The 26,926-nt window shown below is 39.2% G+C and overlaps 1 protein-coding gene across 4 annotated transcripts in view; it reads right to left on the reverse strand.

Annotated features, from left to right (window-relative positions):
• Positions 1-26,926, reverse strand: part of ATRN (attractin) — a 177,577-nt gene that overhangs the window by 130,362 nt on the left and 20,289 nt on the right. The gene's annotated exons all lie outside the window — the stretch shown is intronic.

Below are 26,926 nucleotides of genomic sequence, written 5' to 3' on the forward strand. Positions count from 1 at the left end.
ACAAATATATTAAAACTGACAGGGGGCCGGCCCGGTTGCACAGCAGTTGAGTGCACATGTTCTGCTTCGGGAGCCCAGGGTCGCCGGTTTGGATACCGGGTGCAGACATGGCACTGCATGTCAAGCCATGCTGTGGTAGGCATCCCACATATAAAGTAGAGGAATACGGGCACGGATGTTAGCTCAGGGCCTGTCTTCCTCAGCAAAGAGGAGGACTGGCAGCAGATGTTAGCTCAGGGCTAATCTTCCTCAAAAAAAGAGAAAAAAACCCAACAGGAATAAATAAAAACAACTAAATCTTTCTAGCTGAGATGGGAAAATCATAATTTGTGCCATAAAAATGGCCACAAAATCTTACTTATAAATATGAGCTGCTTTTTTAAAAATAAGATCACACAGTTAAAATTACAAGTAAAAAGTGCAATACAATAACACTGTGGAGAGCACAACTGTGATGGGCAAGCACATCAAGCCACAACACACAACAGACCCATCATGGCCAGTTAGCTGCTGCTTCTGAAGTGGAGATTAATCTACCACACTCCATGAGCAGTGTACATCAGCACCTGTCTTCTCACACTCATGCCCAGCCTGAAGTTTATCAATATTTTTAAGTCTTGCCATTATGATAAGCATATCCTAGCATCTCATTAATGTTTTGACTTTCACTAACCATGATGCCTGAATATCTTCTCACATGTTTTAGCCATCCGCATTTCCTCCTTTGTGAACTACAATTCCATATTCTTTGCCCACTTTGCTACCAAGTTGTCTTTTTCAAATTAATGGTTAGGAGCTCTTTTTATATTAAGAAGCTCTCATTTGTACGTTAAATGTAATATAAATATATTTTCTGTTTACCTTTTTCTTTATACTTTGTGTTTAGTATCTTTTGCCTTAGAGAAATTTTTAATATTTAAGAAGGATGCTATTTCCATCCTCACTGCTGTTTCCAGATCATTTTTCCTCCCTCTTCCATTAACAGCCAGTCTCTGAAACAGAGGCTCTCTTCTACATGTGCCTCCTTTACTTTCTGAGTTATCTACTGACATCCCTGTTACTCCTCCTCACCCACCGAAGATATTAGCATTTAGTTCACTGCCTTCCATTCAACTGCATCAACATCCAAGACGTTCCATCCAAAATGCATTTCTTAACTTCACCATTAACAATCTTTTCTTCCACCCCACTTTAGTCACCCACTCCTCTGGGCCCTCCCATTACCAGGAATAGCACTATCACCAAAACCTCCATTTCTTTCAGGTGTCCTACACTGTGACCACCGTCTCTTATCTCTCCAGTTCATTTAGCTTAGTTCTCCCTTTCCAGTTAAGTCTTCAGCCCCCTGGGGACCTCCAATCCCTGAACTACAACTTCTTCTTGTTCATCACCCACCACCTACACAACTCACTTTCCCACTTACCTAGCTAAGATTCCATGGTCCATTACAATTACCATCCCCTGCAAATCCCTTGACTTCTTTGCTCCTCTCTCCCTTTGTTGTATTGGCTGATATAGCTGTCTCCACGTCTTATTCTCCAACATCCATTTCATCGCCCAAATCTAAATCTGAGCCAATCGTGGTTTCCTGTGCCCTTTGCCAATAACTGATTAGAAATGTATATAAGTTAAGATCAGGGTTCTAATGCAACTGACAAAGAAATCTAAATAGTAAAGGCTTAACAAACATATGAAGTCCAAAGGTTAGCCATCTAGAGTGCGTACGGCATTTCCATGATCATCAGGGACCTAATGTTCTATACCTTGTTGCTCTGTCATCCTCAACATGTTGCTTCTGCCTCATAATCCCAAAATGGCTGCTCAAACTCCACTTATTATTCCCACATTCCACCCAGCAGGAAAGAGGAAAAGAAAACAAAGGGCACACCCTCTCCCTCTAAGTCGAACATGACAATTCAACTTACATTCCATCAGCCACAAGTTACTGACACATCTAAATGTAGAGGGAGGCTGAGAAATGCAGGCATTATCCCAGATTACCATGTACCCAGTGAAAAAGTCAGGATTCTCTTTACTAGAGAAGCGGAAAAAGGCTATGAAGGTAATTATTAGTCTCTGTCACAGCATGTAATCTATTACCTAGATGTAAGGGGACGTCTGATGGAGGGCTTCTAGGAAATATTTTCTCATTCTTAGGAAAGACAGTGTGGTAGACAGGGAGGTGCGCCACCTAGATCTCTCCATCTGAAGGGCTTGCTGCCAGGTGCAGCAGGGAGTGTGGTCATCAGACAGCCTCCAGCAGTCAGTTCCTTCACGAGCTGCCTTGCCCTAGGTCATGCCCTTCCTGGTGCAGCCCACACCATAGCGGGTATAATGGCTGGGGCATTTCAATCCCACACAGGACAACTCAGACAGGCAATCCTTGCTCCAGAGCTCCCTTTCTCAGGCCTGCACTGAAGCTCAACTTCTTCCTTTGCCCAATCCTGCTTCCCGCCCCTTCCTCTCATGAGTTATTATTACCAACTTGTACCCCAAACTGCACCTCGGCAAATGTTCCCAAGAAAGCCAGCCTACAAGGGACATCCCAAAAGATTGTCCTTCTCCCTCTGGACTTCACTAGTTTTTTGTTGTTTTTTTTCACTTTTTATTTTTGGTGAGGAAGATTGTCCCTGTGCTAACACCTGTTGCCAATCCTTCCTATATTTTGTATGTCGGATGCCACTACAGCATGGCTTAATGAGCAGTGTGTTGGTCCGCACCTGGGATCTGAACCCGCAAACCCAGAGCAGCCAAAGAGGAGCACACAAACTTAACCACTACACCACCAGGCCAGCTCCTAGAGTTGAATTTTATAGCTGGAAGTGTTGCAGCCATCACATTGTGAGCCTGAACACAAAGCCAACACCAAGAATGACAAATCAAATAAATGCAAAGGTCTCTGAAGAACAGTACCAACCAACCAGAGAGACTATCTCAGTTTTATGAGTAAATAAATTTCCCACTGGTTACTGTTTTATTGTGTGTGTGTGTGTGTTTTTCCTCGATTCTTTGTTTTAGGCTCTTCTAGCTCAAAAAGTTTTACAGCTTTCTGCTATGCCTGTTTTGCGTCTTAAGAGTTTCCATGGACTTCACATGGACGCATTCAGATATTTGCAAATCAGCGTCACTTTTAGAAAAGAAATACGTCATTTTTATTTTAAATATTTATTAGTATCTTTAAACATACATAATTTTTATAATTATTTACATAATTTTACAATAATGAATAGATATGATCACAGACAGGCTTTTTTTGGTCAACTACAGGACAATTCTCTTTTTTTACTTATCTCCCCAAGTACTCCCAACCCCACCCCCACTAAGATAAACATTTAACCTCACCTAGGTAAGCATTCTTAACTATTTTTCTTCATACTCATGAGCCCATGACACATGCATGGTTCTCTTAAATCATTTTTTGCTTATACAAATTAACTCTTATACAAACTTTTCTGCATCTTCCTTTTCTGACTCAACAAAACTTTGTGGGAGTCTCTCCAACTAATCAGGTATTAGTCTAATTCACTCTTTTTCATGTAGCTTAATACTCTAACCTATGGAGGTACCATTTTTTTCCTGCCTTTCTCCTACTAACATTCATCTTGTTTTCATTTGGTTGGCATTATGCACATTGCTGCAATAAATATCCCTATACATATGGCCTTATTTGTGCTTTTATTTCTAAGAATAGAATGTTGGGAGGAGGATTACTGAGCCAAACGAATATGAATTTTAATTGCTAGCCGAGCTGCCAAATTATTTTCCAAATGGCTGTAACAATTCACATTTGCACCAGGAATATACGAGAATATGCTATTCTCCACACTCCCTCTGTATTAAGTATTCTTGTTTCTCCTAAATTTTACCAGTTTTCAATTTGAAATTCCCTGTGTTCTAGTGAATGGTCAAGAAGTGGTTACTGAAAATTTAGAGAGATTGAAAAGGGGAAGGCCAGGAATATCAGCTTAAACTTTGAAGCCAAGTTTTATGATATTACTGGTGATCCAGGTATGGACACTGGTACTCTGTGCCCACTTCACCAGCAGTCACAGAAAGGCATCAAATTGAAACAAAGACTTTTCAACACGACCAGAAATATAAAGAATTAACTCCTTGCTTCTACCAATCTCCCAATTCAAGAATATGCTGAGGGTAATTCTGTGGAGGAAGGAAATACAGGGAAAATTGGGGAACCCTCCATAGGAGGTAGGTTTCAAAGGAAACCATCTTATGATTATTTCTTTCTAACTTACTTGTATTATTACCAAACAATGTGGCCTATAACACCTCAACTTTTCTCACCAGTTAAGATTTTCCTTATGGTCAAGTACCTTGGACATTGATAAACTTTGACCAAAGTTCCCTGGACATTAAAAAGAAAAGAATCTATTGTAGGAATGTAAACTATTTATAAGTATACATATATAAGCAAGTTTATTGAATGCACTATTCAATTCCTTTATATTCTTATTACTTGTTATCTACTAGATCTAATTCTGAGAAAGGCATACTGAAACCCCATACCATGACTGCTCCAGCACATCAATCGCATTATTTTTACTTTCTGTATTTAGCTATTTAACCACACCATAAGCTTATGACTATTAGATCTTCATAAATTGTCCCTTTTATCATGATAACAACCCATTTACCTAGTTTGATGCTCAAATTCCATCTTGTCTATTATTATAATCACTGATTTTGTTGCTGTTGTTTTCCTGAGCCTTATTAGATCTTTATCCAACTCTTTTTCATACTTCCTTATCAAATTTTCAAAAGTTTGCTTCTTCTAAACAGGATATGGTTAGGTTTTATTTCTTAATCTAGTCTGACAATTTTACTGGCACAATATAATCTATTCACATTTACATGACTGTTATCGTAATTTGATTCCTTCCAGCCAAATTTTTTAAGCAATCCTAATGAGGAGTAATTTATATACAAGAAAATGCAACCGCCTTAAGTGTACAATTTGAAAAGTTTGGACAAATGTGCACACATGTGTAATGCCCCTCAAACTGGATATAAAACAGTTTCATTGTCCCCTAAAGTACCCTTACCGTATTCCCCTTTGCAAGCAATCTCTCCCAACACTGATCTTACTTCTATCACTATAGACCAGTTAGAACCTGATTTAATAAAATCATACACAGACACTTTTGTGTCTCACTTTTCATCAGCATAGCGTTTGAGTATTGTGTGTATTAGTAGTTTGCTCCTTCTTTTGCTAAGAAGTAGTCTACTGTAAGAATATACCACAACTTGTTTACCCATTCTCTTGTTGATAGATAGTTGGATTATGTACTTAGAGGCTCATAAGAATAAAGCTGCTGAGAACACTTGTGTACAAGCCTTTGTGTGACATGTAGACATCTCTCTTGGATAAATACACAAAAGTGAAATCACTGGATCAAAGTATAGATATACACCCAAATTTAAAGAAACTCCTAAACTGTTTCCCAAGAGGTTGTACCATCTTATACTTCCATCATAAAGGTATGAATCTTCTCTGCTCTCAGGACTCCCAGTACTCCCCCAGCCTCAAGCACAAGTAAGATTCTACCCATCCATTCAGCAATATATTGGCCTTGTGGAAGTCAGGAAGACCTACTACACTCCATGGGTGCATCATCAGACTTTCCAGGATCTACAGCTTCATGGTCCTTGCCCCTTGCTACACTGGCCCAGCTACACACCAGTTCTGGCTGTCTAGAAAGATCACAACAGAACCTAGATCCTACAGTTTCCTGTAGGTCCCCATAGTAAGGTGGCTCAAGAGAAACACAGTGCTTGCAGATGGGAGAGCCAGGGAAGCAACCCTCATTCAGGCTGCCATGTTCCTCCTCCTTATTGTTAAAGTCCAGCTGAGTGTGGATTTTCTGTTGTTGCTTCCAACTAAAAGCATTCCAACTACTTATTTCACCAATTTGAAGATGAACATTTTTTTCCTAATAGCTCAGAAACCAGGATGCACTGTAAAATCAATGGTAGGTCACAGTTCAAATGGTAGTGTTTTTTCTTTCCTACTAGTATACAAGATAAAGGTACATTTTACACTCAATGGCATCTTAGTTAGCTGTAGCTATACAAATGGCATACCCTAAACCTGGCTGAACTCAACTCTCTGCTTACTCTGTGTATACAACCAAGCAGCTGGATAAGGCTAGAGACACAACACTGTGCTAACTGGTCTCACTTCACATTTATAAATAGACATCTCAAGCAGGTTCTCAGCACTGGGACAACCAATCCTTTCATTTCCCTGGTCAATTCACTTTTATACCCTATTATCTCTCAACTTCCCAAACCCTCTTCTCTCTCTTCGATTTCAGTAATCCAGCTGATGATCAGTGGATTACTTCACTGGTTTCATATCTATCTTCCCCCAACAGAATGTAAACTTCATGACAGCAACGATTTTTGTCTGTTCTGTTCACTATTCCAGTGCCAAGAAGTGTGCCTGGCATCCTAATGGCACTACGTGAACAGTTGTGGAAAGAAGAAATAAATCAGGAGAGAATCATATTTTCTTCCCAGTACTAAATGCATGTACTCTGCCTTCCCCCTAGTTACGGTGGATGAACCGTCCAAATCCATCTAGAGCCACACCCTCTACCTGGGTCCAGAGTTCTTAAACTCTACTCAATCAAGGGCATCACCAGAACAAACCTAATTCTAACCCTGACCCCACATTTTTTCTCTCTACTGGATCAGCATGATGAGCTGTTGGATTCCCTTTCTAAAAAACAAACTCCCTTCATCTCATGTTCCTCTCTGGCTACTGACTACTACTTTGCTCATTTTTACAGCAAAAATCTTGAGAATTATCTACTCTCACTGACAATTCTCACCTCCTAATTTCTTAACCCATTCCAATTGGGCTGTAACCCTCGCCCCTCCTATCTTTTTGTTAATGTATACAAAGGTGAATTCTCAGATGCCCTCCTACTTCACTTTCCCACAGCATCTGAAATAGCTGATGACTCCTTCTTTCTTAAAACACTTTAGGCAGCTTCTTCTCAGTTCCCTTTGAAAAGTCCACCTGCTTCTCCCAATCTCTAATTCAGTCTGTTTCTCTACCTAAATTCACTGGGTAGGTGATCTCATACTGTCTCAAAGCTTTAAATAACACAATGAAATTTTCATCTCTACAAGGGTAACACTATTCTCCTGGTTATCCCAGGCAATAACTATGAATAATATAAGCATATCCTCCGTAAAAAATGACTATTTCATTTTTTTTCTTTTCCAAAATTTATCACTTTATTTCTCTTGCCTTATTATAATTGGTTAAGATCTCCATTATGATACTGAAAACATTTGGTGATGGCATTCCTGTCTTGTTCTCAATCTCAAGGGAAAGCTTTCAATATTTTACCATACAGTGTAATACTTACCCTAAGTTTTTGTATGAAATCCTTACTAGCTGAGGGTAGTATCTTTCTATTTCTAGTTTACTAAAGATTTTTTATCATTAATGAGTATTGAATTCTATTTTTTAAACTGTGTATCTAATGAAATGATCAGTTGGTTTTTCTCCTTTATTCTGTTAATGATGTGAATGATAGTGATTTCCAAATAAACCCAACTTGGTCATGATTCTTTTTATATTTTGCTGGACACAATTTGCAAATATTTTGTTTAAATTTTGTTATATTTCCATAAGTTAGACTACCTGCTGTTTTCCTTCTCTGTCAGGTTTTGAAAACAAAATTATGCTGGCTGTATAAAAACAAGAAAGAAATTTTACCTCTTTTCCTATGCTCTAAAAGAGTCTGTGTAAGACTAGTGCTATTTCTCCCATAAAGGTCTGGAAGAATTCACTGATGAAGCCATCTGGACCTAAAGTTTTCTTTTTAGTAAGTTGGTTTTACTAGAGTTTACCATTTCATCTAAATTTTTCAAATTTATTGGAATAAACTTGTCAATAATATCCTCCTACAATTTTTCCAATGTCTGTAAGCTCTATAGCGATATCTTCTTTATCATTACTGATATCAGTAATTTGTTTTCTTTTTCTCCTTATCAATTTCTCCAGCAGTTTATCAATTTTATTAGTCTTTTCTAACTCTTGCCTTTGTTAAACTTCTCTATGGTACATGTTTTACATTAAATCAATTTCTCCCTTATCTTTATTGTTTCTTCTCCATAATTTTGAGTATATTTTGCAGTGCTTTTCTATTTTCTTGAGTTGAAAACTTATATCATGGATTTTCAATCTTTCTTCTTTTTTAATGTATGCATTTAAATATATAACTTTCATTCTCACCACAGCATTAGTTGTATCCCAAAGTTTTGACATATGATACTTTCATTATCATTCAGTTCAAAATATTTTCAAATTTCCAGGGTGATTTCTTCTTTGATTCATCAATATTTAGAGGAGTACAGCAACTGTATAGTGTAGTATTCTTTATATGTCAATTAGGTCAAGTGTTTTCAAATCTTTGTTCTACCAATTACTGAGAGAGTAGTATTAAAATGTTTTTAACATCAATAGACATTAAAAAGCAGGAGGAAAATCTGATGAGAAGCAGGATACGCGCATAGTTTTAAAGTGTCTCCCCACATACTGCTTATCAGTTGCAAGGAGAGGAAAAAACACTAAGTAGATAGTGGAAAAACCAGCCAACATCTCAAACAGGAAAACAAAACTAATATAAAAAATGAGGGCTAGATAGGCATTGTATGCCTTCAGATGTGATTATCGTGAGGAGACCCCTTCACCTATGCAGTATTCTGGCCGAGGATGCATAACTTGAATCTAACCATAAGGAAACACGAAATAAAAGCAAAACAAGATACTGGATTAAAAGAGGAGGGATGTAAGCAAGAAAAATGTCAATAACATTTAAAAAAAAAAAGACAAGACAAGCAGACAAGCAGATCTAGACAAGAAATGTTCTAGATCAGGAGTCAGCAAACTATAGTCCTTGGGCTAAATCTTGCCTGTCACTTGTTCATGTAAACAAATTTTACTGGAACACAGCCACACCCGTTCACTTACTTATTGTCAATGGCTGCTTCATGCTACAATAGCAGAGGTGAGTAGCTGCAATAAAGCCAAACATATTTACTATCTGGTCCTTTCCAGAAAAGGTTTGCTGACTCGTGGTCTAGATTAAAGCAGGCTAAAGAGCCATGACAATTAGATGCAATATAAACCCTAGACTGGATCCTGTACTGGAGAGAGGGAAATGATATAAAAGATATTAGGTCAACTGACAAAATGGAGTACAAAGTAGATTAGATAAAAGTATTCTATCAACACTAAATTTACTGAAGGTGAAAACCGTGCCTTAAGATTTAAGTCTTAAGTCTCTTAAAACTATCACTATTCTCAGAAAATAAATACTAAAATATTTCAGTTTAAAGGGTCAAGGGCCATGACGTACATATAGCTTACTCTCAAATGGTTCAAGGAAAACATTGCGTGTATATATCTGTGTATGCAGGAGAGAAAGAGAGAACATGTACAAGCAAGCATGCAAATGATCAAGTATTTTTCATCCCTTGTCTCTCTGTGCTTCTATTCAGGTATTTTTTCCCAACATATCTTACAGCTCACTGATTCTTTCTTCATCTGTGTCTAAGATTCCTAAAGTCAGTTCCTGTATTTTCAGTTTCTGTTAATTCTTTTTTATATTTTCTAATTCTCTGCTGAAATTGTTGATCTTCTCATTTAAATTCTTAGATATTAATCATTTATTTCAAAGTCTGATTCTAATTAATTTCTCTCATTCTAATTGCTGACTTTGTTGTGTGTGACTCCACTAATATGCTTTTTTTGTTCCAAGATCTAATCCAGAATCCTACATTGCATTTAGTTATGTCTTCTTAGCCTCCCTGAGTCTGATTTTTAATAATTTAAATTTTAGTTGAGAGAACAGATTCACATGCAGTTATAAGAAATAATACGGTGATTCCTGTACACTTTGACCAGTTTCCCCAAATGGTAACATTTTTCAAAACTACAGTATAATATCACAACCAGAATACTGACATTGATAAATCAACCTTACTCAGAGTTCTAATTTTACTTATACTCATTTGTGTGTGGGTGTGTAAGTTCTACACAATTCTGTCACCTAAGTTCACACAGTATCCTGACTGTGAAGATGGATAAATAGTTCCAATACTACAAGGATTCCTCATATTGCCCCTTTATAACCACACACCTCCCTCCCACATCTCCCAGACACACTCCACAGCCTTATCCCCTGGCAATGTTTAATCTGTCATTTTATCTTTTTTTTTTTTTTAAGATTGGCACTTGAGTTAACATCTATTGCTAATCTTTTTCTTTTCTTCTTCTTCTTCCTCCTAAAGCCACCAGTACATGGCTGTATATTCTAGTTGTAGGTCCTTCTGGCTATGTGGGACACCACCCCAAGAAGCATGGCCTAGGCATTGCCATGTCTGCACCCAGGATCCAAACCGGCAAAACCCTGGGCCACCGAAGCAGAGAGCACGAACTCAACCAGTTGGCCAGGGGTCTGGCCTGTGTCATTTTATCTTTATGTAATGTCCTTTTTTGTCTCTGGTAATTTTATTTGCTCTGAAGTCTAATTTGTCAAATATTAATAAAGCCATTCCTGTTGTTTTTTAATTAATGTTTGCATGGTATAATTTTTCTCTTCTTTCACTTTCTACCTGCCTATGTTTTTGAATTTGAAGTGACTTTCCTACCAGCAGCACACAGTTGAGTCATGTTTTTTCATTCAACCTGCGTTTACATTTAAGGTAATTATTATTACATTTATGGTAATTATTGATATGTTAAGGCTTAAGACTGTCACTCTATTATTTGGTGTACTGATTCTACCTTCCGTCATTGTCACTCTACTACTGAACCCATGCCGCAAGTTTCATTGTTCTTTTTGCTATAATGTTTTTCAATTCTAAAATTTCCATTTGGTTCTAATTTCTTTATTTTGCTGAGAAAGTTTCACCCTGAGCTAATGTCCATGAAACCTTCCTCCATTTTGTATGTGAGTCACCACCACAGCATTGCCGCTGACAAGTGGTATAGGTCCACACCCAGAAACCAAAACCGGGTCGCCAAAGCAGAGCGTTTCAAACTTAACCACTAGGCCAAGGGCCAGCCCCCTCTAATTTCATTTTTAGTTTGATTCTGATTGATTTTACTTGGTCCTTTGCTGAGATTTTGTATTTTTACGTGTTTCAAGATAATTGATAATCTTGTCAGAAAATTCCAACATCTGATTTACCTTGTGTTGGTGCCTGTTGATTGTCATTTCTGACTCAAGTTGCAGTTTCCTTTGTTACTGGTATGACAAGCAATTTTCTATTATATCTTGAACATCTTGTCTATTATGTTAGAAGTCACTAACATACGGTCTTATTAAATCTTTATTTTAGCAGGTAGTCACCCTATCCAGTTTCACATGTGGATCTTGGTCTACTTTTCTGGACTATAGTTCCAAAAGCAGATTAATTTTCCAAACCTTTATGGTGTTCTTTGGCCTGGTTTGTTTAACTGGTGCCACCTGGCTCCCACTGGTCCCTGCTGGTGCTGCCTGAAGGGGCGAAAGGAGTTTCCCCAAGCCAGGCCGCCAAGTGCCTCTTGGTGAGGGAGGAGTGTGATGGCCCTAGGTTGCCCCATCTTCCCAGCGTCTCTGAGTGGGAAAGGCAAGTCTTGAGCCCACAGAACAAAGAGGCTTCCCAGAATGTGCCACCTGCTACAGCTGGGTCCCTCCTGCCAGTTCCACTCATCTGCCCCTGTGTCTCTGCGTTGAAGAGAAGCAGCTAAGGCCCACACGGCCAAAGACACTTCCCTGGACTAGGCTGCTTGTAGCTGTGTCCTTTTTGCAGCAGTGTTCACCCTGGTGTCTTTGGGCAGGGGAGGAGAGTCTCAAGTCCTCACAGACAAAGATGCTTCTCAGACTGGAATGCTGGCTGTAGCTGAGTCTCTCTTGCTAGTTCTGCCCACCTGCCTTGGTATCTCTCAGTGGAAAATAGAAGTCTCAAGACAAGTGAGGAAAGAGAGTAATTCTCCTCGGCACTTATATTCAGTGGGGCTCCCAAGTGATTCCCCTTGCTGATGGTATCAAGCTTGCCTGATGTTTTCAGAAGGACTTCCATTTGATTCAGGGGAGAAATGAGCCTACCTGGACTGTATTCTGTTGCTAGGTAAGGGGGTCAGGAACCTGGGCCTAGGGAGCCGCCTTCTATTGGGTGGGGGGATGCAAGAGGCCCTATGGCTATGCTGTTCTTCCAGTCCTGTGGTCCCAAACCAGCTCACCTTCTCACAACCTTTCAGAGTTATCCTTTGGTTGTCTTCTGCACCAATTCCATGATTTATAATTGGACTTAGCAGGGAAAATGGGTCTATATCATCTCATCTTTACTGGAAATCTCCCTATGAGTCTGTTTAAATTATCTGTTTTCTGTCTTGATTTATAGTCAAATCTTTTATTTTTATGTATCTTGTTTTTTATTGACTGCCAGACTAAGTTTTATAAATATTCATTGTCATAAATATATTTTTACATATAGTTTTATATACGTACATATATATCATCACTAAATATATAAAACTATACAGATAACTTGAGTCAATGGTTGATGATGTCTTCCTCCACAGAAGATTTACATTAGCTTCTAGTAAGCAATTAAGCTAGGATTAGAGCTCCTTAATCTAACCAAGGATTAAGGTGTTTGAAAACTGGGCTTCAGTCTCTTTGAGAGCGGATCCTTAAGCATAGGATGTAGCCTATCCTTCAGAATTCTCAACTAAAAGCCTGGGATGTTTTCCAGTGCCCTTCTTTCTTTGCAGGCCCTAAACTGCAATTTTATCCCTCAACTCTGCATAACTACCAAAAACTCTGCTTAGCATCTCAGCCTTTCTGCCACAACTTTCTGCTCAATCTCTTAGCTGCACTTTCAAATCAGACAATCACTCCAAGGGAAAAGCTATATCAAAAGTTGGCCTTACGCCTCTGAGCTTTCCTTCTCCACAATTTTGGTCTCTCAAGTCTTTGCTGTCTACCTTGCTCACTTTGCAAAGTCTTCAAACAGATTTTTTTTTTAATTTTTTCCAGATTTTCCAGTTGTTCTCAGTTGGAGTGTGGCTTAGAAAAAATTATTCTATTACTGATAAAAACAGAAATCTCCCCACGAGCTTGTTTTGTAATATGAAAAGATGTTCCAGGCTCATTTTATACCTTTCCTGGCTCCATTTTTCCAAGGTACCCTAGGTTCTTTTTAGTGAGAATTATTACTTAGAGAACAGAGTCTGGCACTAGAAGCACTTAATACTACCTAGGTTGGTTTCTGGGATTTTTCAGTAGAAATAATTAGGAAATATATTTTCAAAAAAGAAAATACATCATGAGTTCATACTGACATTTCCAGTTCAAATTTAGGATCCCAGGATTCTTACCCAACTTCTCTGATTCTATCTCTTTTCCACACCAAAATCTAGGGCCTCAATCCAATATAATTATCCACTTGCTTTACCTTACAACCCACACCTCCAGAATAACAATATCCTTATTACTACCAACTATCCGATTACTAAAAACAGTTTATGAGACCTTTGGAGTTCTTCGTCCTTGAGGGTATATATCCCACTAGAAACATACAGTCAAATTACTATGTTTCCAAGTCACTTGAAATACACTATATGTGCTTCAGCCTCAAACTTGATATTCATTTAGGTTCACTTATTTCATTCTGCATTTGATTTTTAAGGATTGCTTTTTTCGTCTCATTTTTTTTATTTTTGTTTTATAATACGGTAAAGTATCTGCATGATTCTTAAGTCTAAGCCACAAAACAAAGTACATTCAGAAGTCTAAGTTCCATCCCTGTTTCTTCCACCCCATTCCCTCCCTCTCTTTAGAGTAACCATTTTTATTAGTTTTTGGTTTATCATTCCTTTGGTGGGTCTGTGTATATACACAACAATATATGTGTATATACTTACAGACCCATTTTCTTTAAAAAATGGTAGCATACAATACACTGTTCTTCTCTTTGCTTTTTTCATTTAACAATATATTCTCGAGATATTCTCAGGATGACCACATAGCATACATAGAGATAGTTCTCGTTCTTTTTTACAGCTACTTCATTTATAGTACTCCAGTGTACGGACATGCTATATTTTACCTGTCCTCTAATGATCTGAACCCAGACTAAACTACTTTCAAATTTTGTTTTATAATTTACATTCACATAAAATACAAATGGTCTCACCATGATGGCCAGATCAACTAACTTGCTGGTATTCTGGCCTTTGTTGTCACAGCTTTAAGCAAAGAAGTTAACTATGTAAGCAAGAAAACAAAATAGACTAACAAAGCCCCTGCTCAAACCCCTGATACAGGGTTCTCAACTAGAATACACATCACAATCACCCACAAAGCTTTAAAAAACACAAATGTTGGGGCCCCAACACAAACCCCTCTCGGGTGGGACCCAGCATTGCACTGGTCTCTTTCAACGCTTAATGATTCTAATATATACTCCAAATTAAGAACAAATCTTCCATACACAATCTCAGAATTTCTATACATTAAAGTGGCTGAATTTTTGGCACCAAAATTAGAACTAGTTTCATGTTCTGAAGTTTCACCTTTAGCCAGAAAATTTTGACCTAACTCCTTAAAATCAAAACACAATAAAAATTCATTAAGAAAATTTATTCACACTACTGGCCCTAAAATGTAACAGATTAAGCATTTGTCCTCATTATTAAAAATAATAAATCTACAACTATTATAAATGATACAACATTACAAATGTGTGCTATATGCTTTCATGTTTAGGATATCCTACTATACTCATCCATGATGATAATTAAAACCACCACAAAATAATATGGCTCCCTCGTATTTTTAAAAACTAATAAATCATTGACCTTGAAAGACTCAACAAAAGCAAGGGACGACTCCTTTGCTCAAATCCTAGATTCTGTCCTTGGAATTGTCCTGGTTCCAGCTCTCCTTGATCCATATAGGGAATCCCATCTGCATTCACGGCTTCATGTACCATCTACACACTGATAACTACTCAAGCTACACTTCCAGCACAAAGCTAGACCCACGTTTCAGATCCATATTTCTTACGTCAAAAATTTGTCATTAAATCCTCTTCTCTTGCCCGTTGAGTTTTTTTTTCACCATTTTGTCATCATCTACCCTATCTTTCAAAATTTATCAACTCTTCCTTTACCTCACCCCATTCATTCAGCCTACAAACCACTCTCATTTTTGTCCCTCTTCTATCCCCACTGCTAATGCCAATGCCCTTGTTCAAATTCTGCTCATCTAAGCTTGGTCTCCTGCAAAGGCTCAGCCCAGCTCCCTGATCGGGCCAATTCTCTATAGAGTCATCTGTCATCTTCCTCAAAGGCCAATATGATCATGTCAAAACCTGCCTGGAAACCTTTGTTTGCCTTAGCACTGCAACAAGATCCATCACGGTCCAACCCCAACTTAACTCTCCTGTTCATCTCTAGCCACTGCTCCCCAGACTGAGCATCCCATACTGCAGCAATACTGAATGTCACTCTCCTCCCTCAACTCACCTGTCCATAAGTCCCCATGCACATCCTGACTTCTCTGTGCAGAATAACTTCCCTTCTTCCCTCCCTCTCGCTTCCCCATCTAGTAAACTCCTAACACTCTTTCAGATCTCTCTTCAAATGTCCTGTGGAATTCTGGGAACTATACCCACTGTTTTTTATACTGAGCGGAGTGATGCCTTTTCTGTGTTCAGACTTGTCATGTGGTCTGATTATTACTGATAGAGAAGAATATCTCTGCCTATTAGACTATCATGATTTCTCATTCACTCTTTTTCCTCAGTGTCTAAAACATCATAGATGTTCATGTAATGTTTCCTGCCTAATGAATAACAATATCAATTCTAGCAAAGTTTCACAACAACAAAATTATCAAGCTCTCATTACTAGCAGTTTACTACAAATAAAGTCCAGTATATGTATGCGTATCCATGACAGTCTGGAGAAGAGCATTTCAGAAGCTAAAAACTGAAGGTAGAGCCTTTGCTCAGACATGTGAACACTGACTCGACTCTATCCCGTCAGATGAGGAGGTGCCTTGTGGATGCCTAGTTTGGTTCAAGAACCAGGAAAGTCCAGAAATTTATGCAAAGCACTCCCTTAAACAATTACATAAAGATTGTTTGTATTATGTTTTTCTAAATAGAAATGAAAACTCAGAGCATAAAAGGGCAGTGCAACAGCAAAAAGTGACATCCAGAACCAACAAAACTCAACCCTCCAAAGAAACCAGGACCCAAAAAATCTGGTTCTATCATAAGCTATATTTGGCTCTGGTCTGTGTGGTCCCTTTTTTTCTTCTACGTTTCTAGACAGAGCCTTAGCTAGTAAATGGAGATATTAAATCAGTCTTATGCGGAGAATATCTCTTCCCATTCAACTACAGTCTATCTGAAATGATAAAATAGACCCATTCTCCCAGGCTCAAAATGTTGGTGTGACCTTTGTTAGCTTCTTCCTCTATTTTATCCCCTTCATCAAATATATGACCAATTTATGATACAACTGCCATTAAAGGCTTCCTTAGATTCATCCCTTCATCTCCATTCCCACTGCTACATTCTACCCCAAGACCAAAAGGACTCACAGTAGTCTTACTGCCAAAGCCTCTGGCTATCTTCACAGCTTCCAAGACCTGAACATAAAGTCTATTAAGCATCACAGCCAGAATACCATTCCTAAAGCATCGATGTCACCATGACACTACCCTTGCCAAGTTTTTACAATGACTTTACACAAGCTCCTGAATGAAGTCTACACTCCTGATCCTGACATTCTGGCTACTAAGAATATCAATTCTTTATCTCACCCTGATAAGCCAGTTTCCACCACTGTCCCCCAACACTCCCGGGCCCTTCTCATCTCTGCTGTGCTATACTCATTCCATAACCCCCTCTCTCCCTGGAAAGTCAATCCAGCCACCCCCACACAATTTCCCCTATCTAGCTCTCGATCTTTCTTGTGTATCCAATAACCAGAACCTCTCACAGGGCCCTGAATATTAGGCAAAAATAAGCACAAAATAGGATTACTCTCAACCAAAGACCAACCCTGCTGGCAATCAGTTCTTTGTAACTACATCTCTTTCAAAGAACCCATGTAAATATACAGTAATGAAAGGAAAGAAAAAGCAATGAGCAAGGATAAAGAAACAAAAGCAGCTTAAGGATCCTGATGTTTAACTGCAGCTCCTCTTAGCCATCTGACACTTTTTATTTGAATACCACCTTACACTTTTCAGAATTTTTTTATGGTTATTTAAGACTCAAATACATACACAATCTGGCTCCTATCTACAAATGGAGAAAAAAGAACACCGGCTTTTAGATAAATTTTAGAGATGAGATTTGATGATAGTTTGGAGGCAAAGGAAAAGAGAATAAAGAAAGAAAATACTTAGGTTTTTGGCCTGAGTGGTGCCATACATGTGCTGAGAAAATTGAGGATTAAACAGGCTTGGAAAAAAAACCAAGGTTTCCATTTTATAGTATTTAAAGTCCTGGGACTGAGAAGAACATGTGAATATGAGGTGTACATACAGAAGAGGATTGAGTGCAGATACAGAGAAAGTGCCCTGAAGCACTCTAATTTTTGGAGGCCAGAAGAAAGAAGAGTTTGCAAATGAGCAGGCAAGTATGGGGAAAAAACTAGGACTCCTAGAGTCTAGAGCAAGTTTTCAAAAAGAAAGCATGAAATGTTATAAAGTTTAGTAAGATGAAAGAATTAACCACTGGATTTGGGAGGCTGTGGAAGTTGCTGCTCCTTTAGATTCTGACTGTAACGAGAATTTGGAAGCAAGGAAGTGGTAGATGGCAAAAAGAGACAAGAATTTCATATTTAGGAGTTTTCTCGTAAAAAGAAACATAGAAATGAGGCAACATAAGGAGGACCCATGGGATCACAGGAGACGTTTCTTACCCAGAGAAATAGTAATCTGTAGATAACTATCAGAATCAATAAAAGAGTTTAGCAAAGTTGCTGGATACAAGACCCATATACAAAAAGTCAACTGCATTTCCTTATAACAACAACTAGAAAATGAAATTTGAAAAGATAGCTTACAACAGCATCAAAAATATCAAATACCTTCGAAAGAGATGTACAAGACCTCTGCATAGAAAACTATAAAACGTTATTGAGACAAATTAAATATAATTTAAATAAATGAAACCATACATCATGTTCTTAGTTTGGAAGACAAAGAATTATAAAGGTTGTCAATTCTCTCCAAATTGATCTATAGGTTAAGTACATCCCCAATCAATTTTTTTTTTTTTTGAGGAAGATTAGCCCTGAGCTCACATCTGCTGCCAATCCTCCGCTTTTTGCTGAGCAAGACTGGCCCTGAGCTAACATCCATGCCCATCTTCCTCTACTCTATATGTGGGACGCCTACCATAGCATGGCTTCCCAAGCAACGCCATGTCTGCACTTCGGATCCGAACCAGCAAACCCCGGGCCGCCAAAGCGGAATGTGCAAACTTAACCGCTGAGCCACCGGGGTGGCCCCACCAATCAAATTTTTAAGATATGTGTCTGGTCACAACAGACAAGGTGATTCTAAAATCTAAAAAAAAAATAAAATCTATAAAATCTATATGGAAATGGAAATATTCATGGACCAAGAATACCCAAAATAAACTTAAAGAACAACAAGATGAGAAAACTTAATATAAAGCTATGGTAATTATGACAGTGTGCTATTACTGGCATAAGGATAGCCAAATAGACCAATGGAATAGAACAGAGAGTCCAGAAAGAGATCATACATATTTAAACACCTGATTTATAACAAAGATAGCACTGCAGAATGGTGAGGAAAGAAAGGGCTCACTAATAAATGGGAGTGGATAAAAGAATATATATAGGGAAAATAAAAAAAAACTTGACTCAGGAGAAGATCCAAGATGGCGCCGTGAGTAGTCCTCTTTGTCTCTCCCCCTTCGAGTCTACAATTATTTGGACACTTATCGCTTGACAAAGGATATCCAGACAGCATCTCAGGACGTCTGAGAGACCCACGCGACTATACATTGGAAGGCGGAGAGACTTTCCTCCGGGAGGATGTGGAAATAGGTGAAAACTCTCCGACCCCGACGAGCAGCCTAGTACCCGCAAGCGGCTTTCTTCCAACGGACGCCCCCAGAGGATCTACACACATCTAGGGCAGGAGCCAGCACACAACAGAGGAGAGATGGTGGAAACAGGTGACCAGAACCCTACCTAAACCCCCCGCAATTACTCCTAAACGCAGAGTGAAACTTTGGAGTTGCACACCTGAGCCCGCGGGGAGAGTCTCTCCCCGCCATCGGCGGGGAGACCCCACCTGGCGTTCGCGGCGCCCGGAGGGTCCCAGAGAGAGTCGCTGAGGGTACGGAGGTCTCCCAGCTGCCATTGCCCGCCAGGTGGGACTAGGGATAGCCGGAAATCTCGGAGAGGACCAGGGCTGGGGGAAGTTTCAAAGGCCGGCTCTGCGACCCGGAGGGGAAGCGCCGGAGTTCCGCCCGGGCAGCAGACAAAACTCTCTGTCTGCCATTAGCAGAGGGGCCGCGCCGAGCATTCACGGCTCCGGGAGAGGCCCGGAGAGAATCCCAGAGGGTGGGGCGAGCCCCAGCTGCCGTTGCCCGCCCCGTGGGACTAGGGATTGCCAGAGATCTCGGAGAGGACCGGGGCTGGGGGAAGTTTCAAAGGCCGGCTCTGCGACCCGGACGGGAAGCGCCGGAGTTCCGCCTGGGCAGCAGACAAAACTCTCTGTCTGCCATTAGCAGAGGGGCCACGCCGAGCATTCACAGCTCCGGGAGAGGCCCGGAGAGAATCCCAGAATGCGGGGCGACCCCCAGCTGCCGTTGCCCACCCCGTGGGACTAGGGATAGCCGGAGATCACGGAGAGGACTGGGGCTGGGGGGAGTTCCAGAGACCCAGCTTCGTAGCCTAGGGGGAAACCCTACAGGCTCACAGCAGCCTTAGGGAAAGCCTCTGCACAGCACCAGTAGAAGGCACCCAGCCACCAGCCACAAGGCTGGAAGACCCCAGGGAAAAAGCAGCATAGCTAGGTGTACTAACCACAGACTGTAGAAGATGCCAATAGCTCTCCAGCGACCCATAGAGGACAAGTGAGATTTTGTGGGTGCCGACAGCAACGGAGCGACAAATATAAGTGATCCCACCCCGGGCAGCTGGAAAAGCCCATAACACCGCTGCAGACCCCAAGGAGAGAGCACATCTAGGTGGGCTGCAACAGTAGACACCAGCAGCCTGAAGCCCCCCTGTGATGGCCCCCACTGCAGAGGAGGGAATCCAAAGGGCCACTGTGGCTACGAGGAGGGGCCCAGGCCCAGTTAGCAACTGCGGACAGGGTTCCTGGTTGGTGCAGTATAAACAGCTGCTCCCCCACCGCAGCAGCTGAAACAAGTGAAAGGAGCAACTAAACTCTATCTCCATGCGGAGGCACAAATCAGCAACATCAAGCAATATGAAAAAATACATTAAATCTCCAGAACAGAAAGAAAGTAACAAATACGCAGAAAACAATCCCAAAAAAAATGAGATATATAACCTAAATGATGATGACTTCAAAACAGCCATCATTAAAATTCTCAATGAGTTAAGAGAGAGTTCTGACCGTCAACTCAACGAGTTCAGGAGCTATGTCACAAAAGAGTTTGATACGATAAAGAAGAACCAAACAGAAATATTGGAAATGAAGAACACAATAGAGGAGATTGAGAAAAATCTAGATGCTCTGAACAGTAGGGCCGATAATATGGAGGAAAGAATTAGCAATTTGGAAGATGGCAATATAGAATTGCTGCAGGCAGAGGAGGAGAGAGAAGCAAGACTAAAAAGAAATGAAGAAACTCTCCGAGAATTATCAGATACAATTAGGAGATGGAACGTAAGGATTATAGGAATACCAGAGGGAGAAGAGAAGGAGAAAGGGGCAGAAAGCCTATTCAAAGAAATAATGGCTGAGAACTTCCCAAATCTGGTGAGGGAGATGGATCTTCAGGTGACAGAAGCCAATAGATCTCCAAACTTTATCAATGCAAGAAGACCAACTCCACGCCATATAGTAGTGAAGCTAGCAAAAGTCAACGACAAGGAGAAAATACTAAGGACAGCCAGGCAAAAGAAACTAACCTACAAAGGAACCCCCATCAGGCTATCAGCAGATTTCTCAGCACAAACTTTACAGGCTAGAAGAGAGTGGAATGATATATTCAAAAATCTGAAGGAAAAAAATCTACAGCCGAGAATTCTCTACCCAGTGAAAATATCCTTCAAATACGATGGAGAAATAAAAACTTTCGCAGATAGACAAAAATTAAGGGAGTTCATTGCCACAAAACCTCCTCTTCAGGAAATCCTCAGGAAAACCCTCATTCCTGAAAAATCCAAAAAAGGAAAGGGGCTACAAAACCAAGAGCAGAGGAGATAAGTAGAAGGACAACAACAGAGAGTAGCAGCTCTACATCAGAACAGATTAAACCATGGGACGAGAAACAAAGGAAACTGAAGAAAACCGGAAAACAAGACACAAAATGGTAGTGGTAGGCCCCCACATCTCAATAATCACTCTAAATGTAAATGGAATGAACTCCCCAATCAAAAGACACAGAGTGGCAGGATGGATCAAAGAACAAGATCCAACAATATGCTGCCTCCAGGAAACACACCTCAGCCCCAAAGACAAACACAGACTCAGAGTGAAGGGATGGAGAACAATACTCCAAGCTAACAATGAACAAAAGAAAGCAGGTGTCGCTATACTAATATCAGAGAAGGCAGATTTCAAAGCAAAACAGATAAAGAAAGATAAAGAGGGACAGTATATAATGATAAAAGGGACTCTCCACCAAGAAGACATAACACTTATAAATATATATGCACCCAACACAGGAGCACCAAAATTTGTAAAGAAACTCTTAATAGAACTAAAAGAAGACATCAACAACAATACAATAATAGTAGGGGACCTCAACACACCATTAACACCAATGGACAGAACATCCAGACAGAAAATCAACAAGGAAATAATAGAATTAAATGAAACATTAGACCAGATGGACTTAATAGATATATATAAAACACTTCATCCAAAAACAGCAGGTTACACATTCTTCTCAAGTGCACATGGAACATTCTCAAGGATTGACCATATTTTGGGAACCAAAGCAAACATCAATAAATACAAGAGAGTTGAAATAATATCAAGCATCTTTTCTGATCATAATGCTATTAAACTAGAAATGAACTACAAGAAAAAAGCAGAGAAAGGTGCAAAAATGTGGAGACTAAACAACACGCTTCTCAACAAACAATGGATCATTGAAGAAATTAAAGAAGAAATCAAATATTATCTCGAGACAAATGAAAATGAGAACATGCCATACCAAATCATTTGGGATGCAGCAAAAGCAGTCCTAAGAGGGAAATTCATCGCAATACAGGCTCACCTCACTAAACAAGAAAAAGCTCACGTAAGCAACCTCAAACGACACCTAACAGAACTAGAAAAAGAAGAACAAACAAAGCCCAGAGTCAGTAGAAGGAGGGAAATAATAAAAATAAGAGCAGAAATAAACGATATTGAAACAAAAAAGACAATAGAAAGGATCAATGAAACAAAGAGTTGGTTCTTCAAAAGAATTAACAAAATTGACAAACCCCTAGCCAGACTCACCAAGAAAAGAAGAGAGAAATCGCAAATTAATAAAATCAGGAATGACAGAGGAGAAATCACAACAGATACCAATGAAATACAAGAGATCATAAGAGAATACTATGAAAAACTATATGCCAACAAATTGAACAACCTGGAAGAAATGGACAAATTCCTAGACTCCTACAATCTCCCCAAACTGAATCAGGAAGAAATGGAGAATCTGAATAGACCAATCACAAGTAAGGAAATAGAAACGGTAATCAAAAACCTCCCCAAAAACAAGAGTCCAGGACCGGACGGCTTCTCTGGAGAATTCTACCAAACATTCAAAGAAGACTTAATACCTATTCTCCTCAAACTGTTCCAGAAAATTGAGAAAGATGGAGAACTCCCTAACACATTCTATGAAGCCAACATCACTCTGATCCCCAAACCTGACAAGGACAACACAAAGAAGGAGAACTACAGGCCGATATCACTGATGAACATAGATGCGAAAATCCTCAACAAAATTTTGGCAAACCGATTACAGCAATACATCAAAAAGATTATACACCATGATCAAGTGGGATTTATACCAGGGACACAGGGATGCTTCAACATCCGCAAGTCAATCAACGTGATACACTACATCAACAAAATGAAAAACAAAAACCACATGATCATCTCAATAGATGCAGAGAAAGCATTCGACAAGATCCAACACCCATTTATGATAAAAAACCCTCAGTAAAATGGGTATAGAAGGAAAGTACCTCAACATAATAAAGGCCATATATGATAGACCCACAGCCAACATCATACTCAATGGACAAAAGCTGAAAGCCATCCCTCTGAGGACAGGAACAAGACAAGGGTGCCCACTTTCACCACTCCTATTCAACATAGTACTGGAGGTGCTGGCCAGAGCAATTCGGCAGGAAAAAGAAATAAAAGGAATCCAAATAGGTAACGAAGAAGTAAAACTCTCGTTGTTTGCAGACGACATGATCTTATACATAGAAAACCCCAAAGAATCCACAGAAAAACTATTAGAAATAATCAACAACTACAGCAAAGTAGCAGGGTATAAAATTAACGTGCATAAATCAGTAGCATTTCTATACACTAACAATAAACTAACAGAAAAAGAACTCAAGAACTCTATCCCATTCACAATCGCAACGAAAAGAATAAAATACCTTGGGATAAACTTAACCAAGGAAGTGAAGGATCTATACAATGAAAACTACAAGACTTTCTTGAAAGAAATAGGCGATGACATAAAGAGATGGAAAAACATTCCTTGCACATGGATTGGAAGAATAAACATAGTTAAAATGTCCATACTACCTAAAGCAATCTACAGATTCAATGCTATCCCAATCAGAATCCCAAGAACATTCTTCACAGAAATTGAACAAACAATCCTAAAATTCATATGGGGGAACAAAAGACCGCGAATTGCTAAAGCAATCCTGAGCAAGAAAAACAAAGCCGGCAGAATCACAATCCCCGATTTCAAAACATACTACAAAGCTACAGTGATCAAAACAGCATGGTACTGGTACAAAAACAGGTCCACAGATCAATGGAACAGAATTGAAAGCCCAGAGATAAAACCACACATCTATGGACAGCTAATCTTCGACAAAGGAGCAGAGGGCCTACAATGGAGAAAAGAAAGTCTCTTCAACAAATGGTGCTGGGAAAACTGGACAGCCACATGCAAAAGATTGAAAATTGACCATTCTTTTTCACCACACACCAAAATAAACTCAAAATGGATCAAAGACCTAAAGATTAGGCCTGAGACAATAAGTCTTTTGGAAGAGAATATAGGCAGTACACTCTTTGACATCAGTTTCAAAAGAATCTTTTCGGACACTGTAACTCCTCAGTTGAGGGAAACAATAGAAAGAATAAACAAATGGGACTTTATCAGACTAAAGAGCTTCTTCAAGGCAAGGGAAAACAGGATTGAAACAAAAAAACAGCTCACTAATTGGGAAAAAATATTTACAAGCCACTTATCCGACAAAGGGTTAATCTCCATAATATACAAAGAACTCACACGGCTTAACAACAAAAAAACAAACAACCCGATCAAAAAATGGGCAGAGGACATGAACAGACATTTCTCAAAAGAAGATATGAATATGGCCAATAGACACATGAAAAGATGTTCATCATCGCTAATCATCAGGGAAATGCAAATCAAAACTACACTAAGATATCACCTTACCCCCGTTAGATTCGCAAAAACATCCAAAACCAAGAACGACAAATGTTGGAGAGGTTGTGGAGAAAAAGGAACCCTCATACACTGTTGGTGGGAATGCAAACTGGTACAGCCACTATGGAAAACAGTATGGAGATTTCTCAAAAAGTTAAAAATAGAAATACCCTATGACCCAGCCATCCCATTAGTGGGAATCTATCCTAAGAACCTGATATCAGATATCTCAAGAGTCCGTTGCACCCCTATGTTCATCGCAGCATTATTTACAATAGCCAAGACGTGGAACCAGCCTACATGCCCAGAAACTGATGATTGGATAAAGAAGATGTGGTATATATACACAATGGAATACTACTCAGCCATAAAAAAAGACGAAATTGGCCCATTCACAACAACGTGGATGGACCTTGAGGGTATTATGTTAAGCGAAATAAGCCAGTCAGAGAAAGACGAACTCTATATGACTCCACTCATAGGTGGAATTTAGTATATTGATAAGGAGATCTGATCGGTGGTTACCAGGGAAAAGGGGGGGTGGGGGGAGGGCACAGAGGGGGAAGTGGTGTACCCACAACATGACTAACAAAAATGTACAACTGAAATCTCACAAGGTTGTAATCTATCATAACATTAATAAAAAAAAAAAAAACCTTGACTCCTACCTCACATTACACAAACACAAACACACACACATATTTCAGGTAGATTGTAATTTAAATGTGAATGACAAAATAATGTAATGTCCAGAAGATAAAACAGAAGAATACTCCCATGAGCTTGGGGTGGAGAAAGATTTCTGCAACAAGATACAAAAAGCATTCACTATAAACAAAAAAAATAATACAGTTGACTACCTTAAAATTAAGAAGAAAATGCAACATGCAATTTGCATCATTTTCACTGCACAGCTTAACCTGAAGAAAGTAAGGAAGATCACCAAGGGCCAAAAACAAGGAGAGTCATGAAAACCAGAGCAGTGAGCATGTTAGCCAACTCTACAGGTGCCCTATGAAAGGCTATAATTCCCTATGATCCAGGAGCTTGTCAGTCACTTACTATGTGCCAAGCACTATTCCTACAAGATTTCTTTTAAAGTAAAGAACAAGACTATTCAACAATGTCCTGTAGACCTTAACAGCTCAATAATTGAACAAGAAAAAGAAACATGGAGTATACAGATCAGAAATAAATTGTCACCATCCGAAAACCACAGAATACACATTCTTTTCAAATGCACACAGAACATTCTCCAGGACTGATCACATATTAGGCCACGAAGCAAGTCTCAGTAAACTTAAGAAGAATGAAATCATACCAAACATCTTTTCTGACCACGAGAGTATGAAACTAGAAATCAACTACAACTATAGGAAGAAAATCAGAGAAGCCCCCAAAATGCGGAGATTAAACAAAATGCTACTGAACAACGATTGGGTCAATGAAGAAATCAAAGGAGAAAGCAAAAATTACCTGGAAATAAATGAAAATGAAAACACAGCTGCCAAAATCTATGGGATATAGCAAAAGCAGTTCTAAGAGGGAAGTTTAGGGCAATTCAGGCCTACCTTAACAAACAAGAAAAATCCCAAATAAATAATCTAACAGTGCACCTAAAGGAACTGGAAGAAGAAGAACAAACAAAGCCCAAATCAGCAGAAGGAAGAAATAATAAAAACCAGAGCAGAAACAAATGAAATAAAGACTTAAAAAAATAGAAAAAATTAATGAAACCAAGAGCTGGTTCTTTGAAAAGATAAACAAAATTGACAAATCTTTAGCTAGATTCACCAAGGAAAAAAAGAGAGAAGTCTCAAATAAATAAAATCAGAAATGAAAGAGGAGAAATTACAATGGACACCTCAGAAATACAAAAGACTATAAGAGAATACTATAAAAAGCTATACGCCAACAAATTGGATAACCTAGAAAAAATTGATAAATTCTTAGAATCATACAACCTTCCGAAACTGGATCAAGCAGAAGTAGA

Source organism: Equus quagga, chromosome 12 (genome assembly GCF_021613505.1).
Source record: "Equus quagga isolate Etosha38 chromosome 12, UCLA_HA_Equagga_1.0, whole genome shotgun sequence".
Lineage (NCBI taxonomy): Eukaryota > Metazoa > Chordata > Mammalia > Perissodactyla > Equidae > Equus > Equus quagga.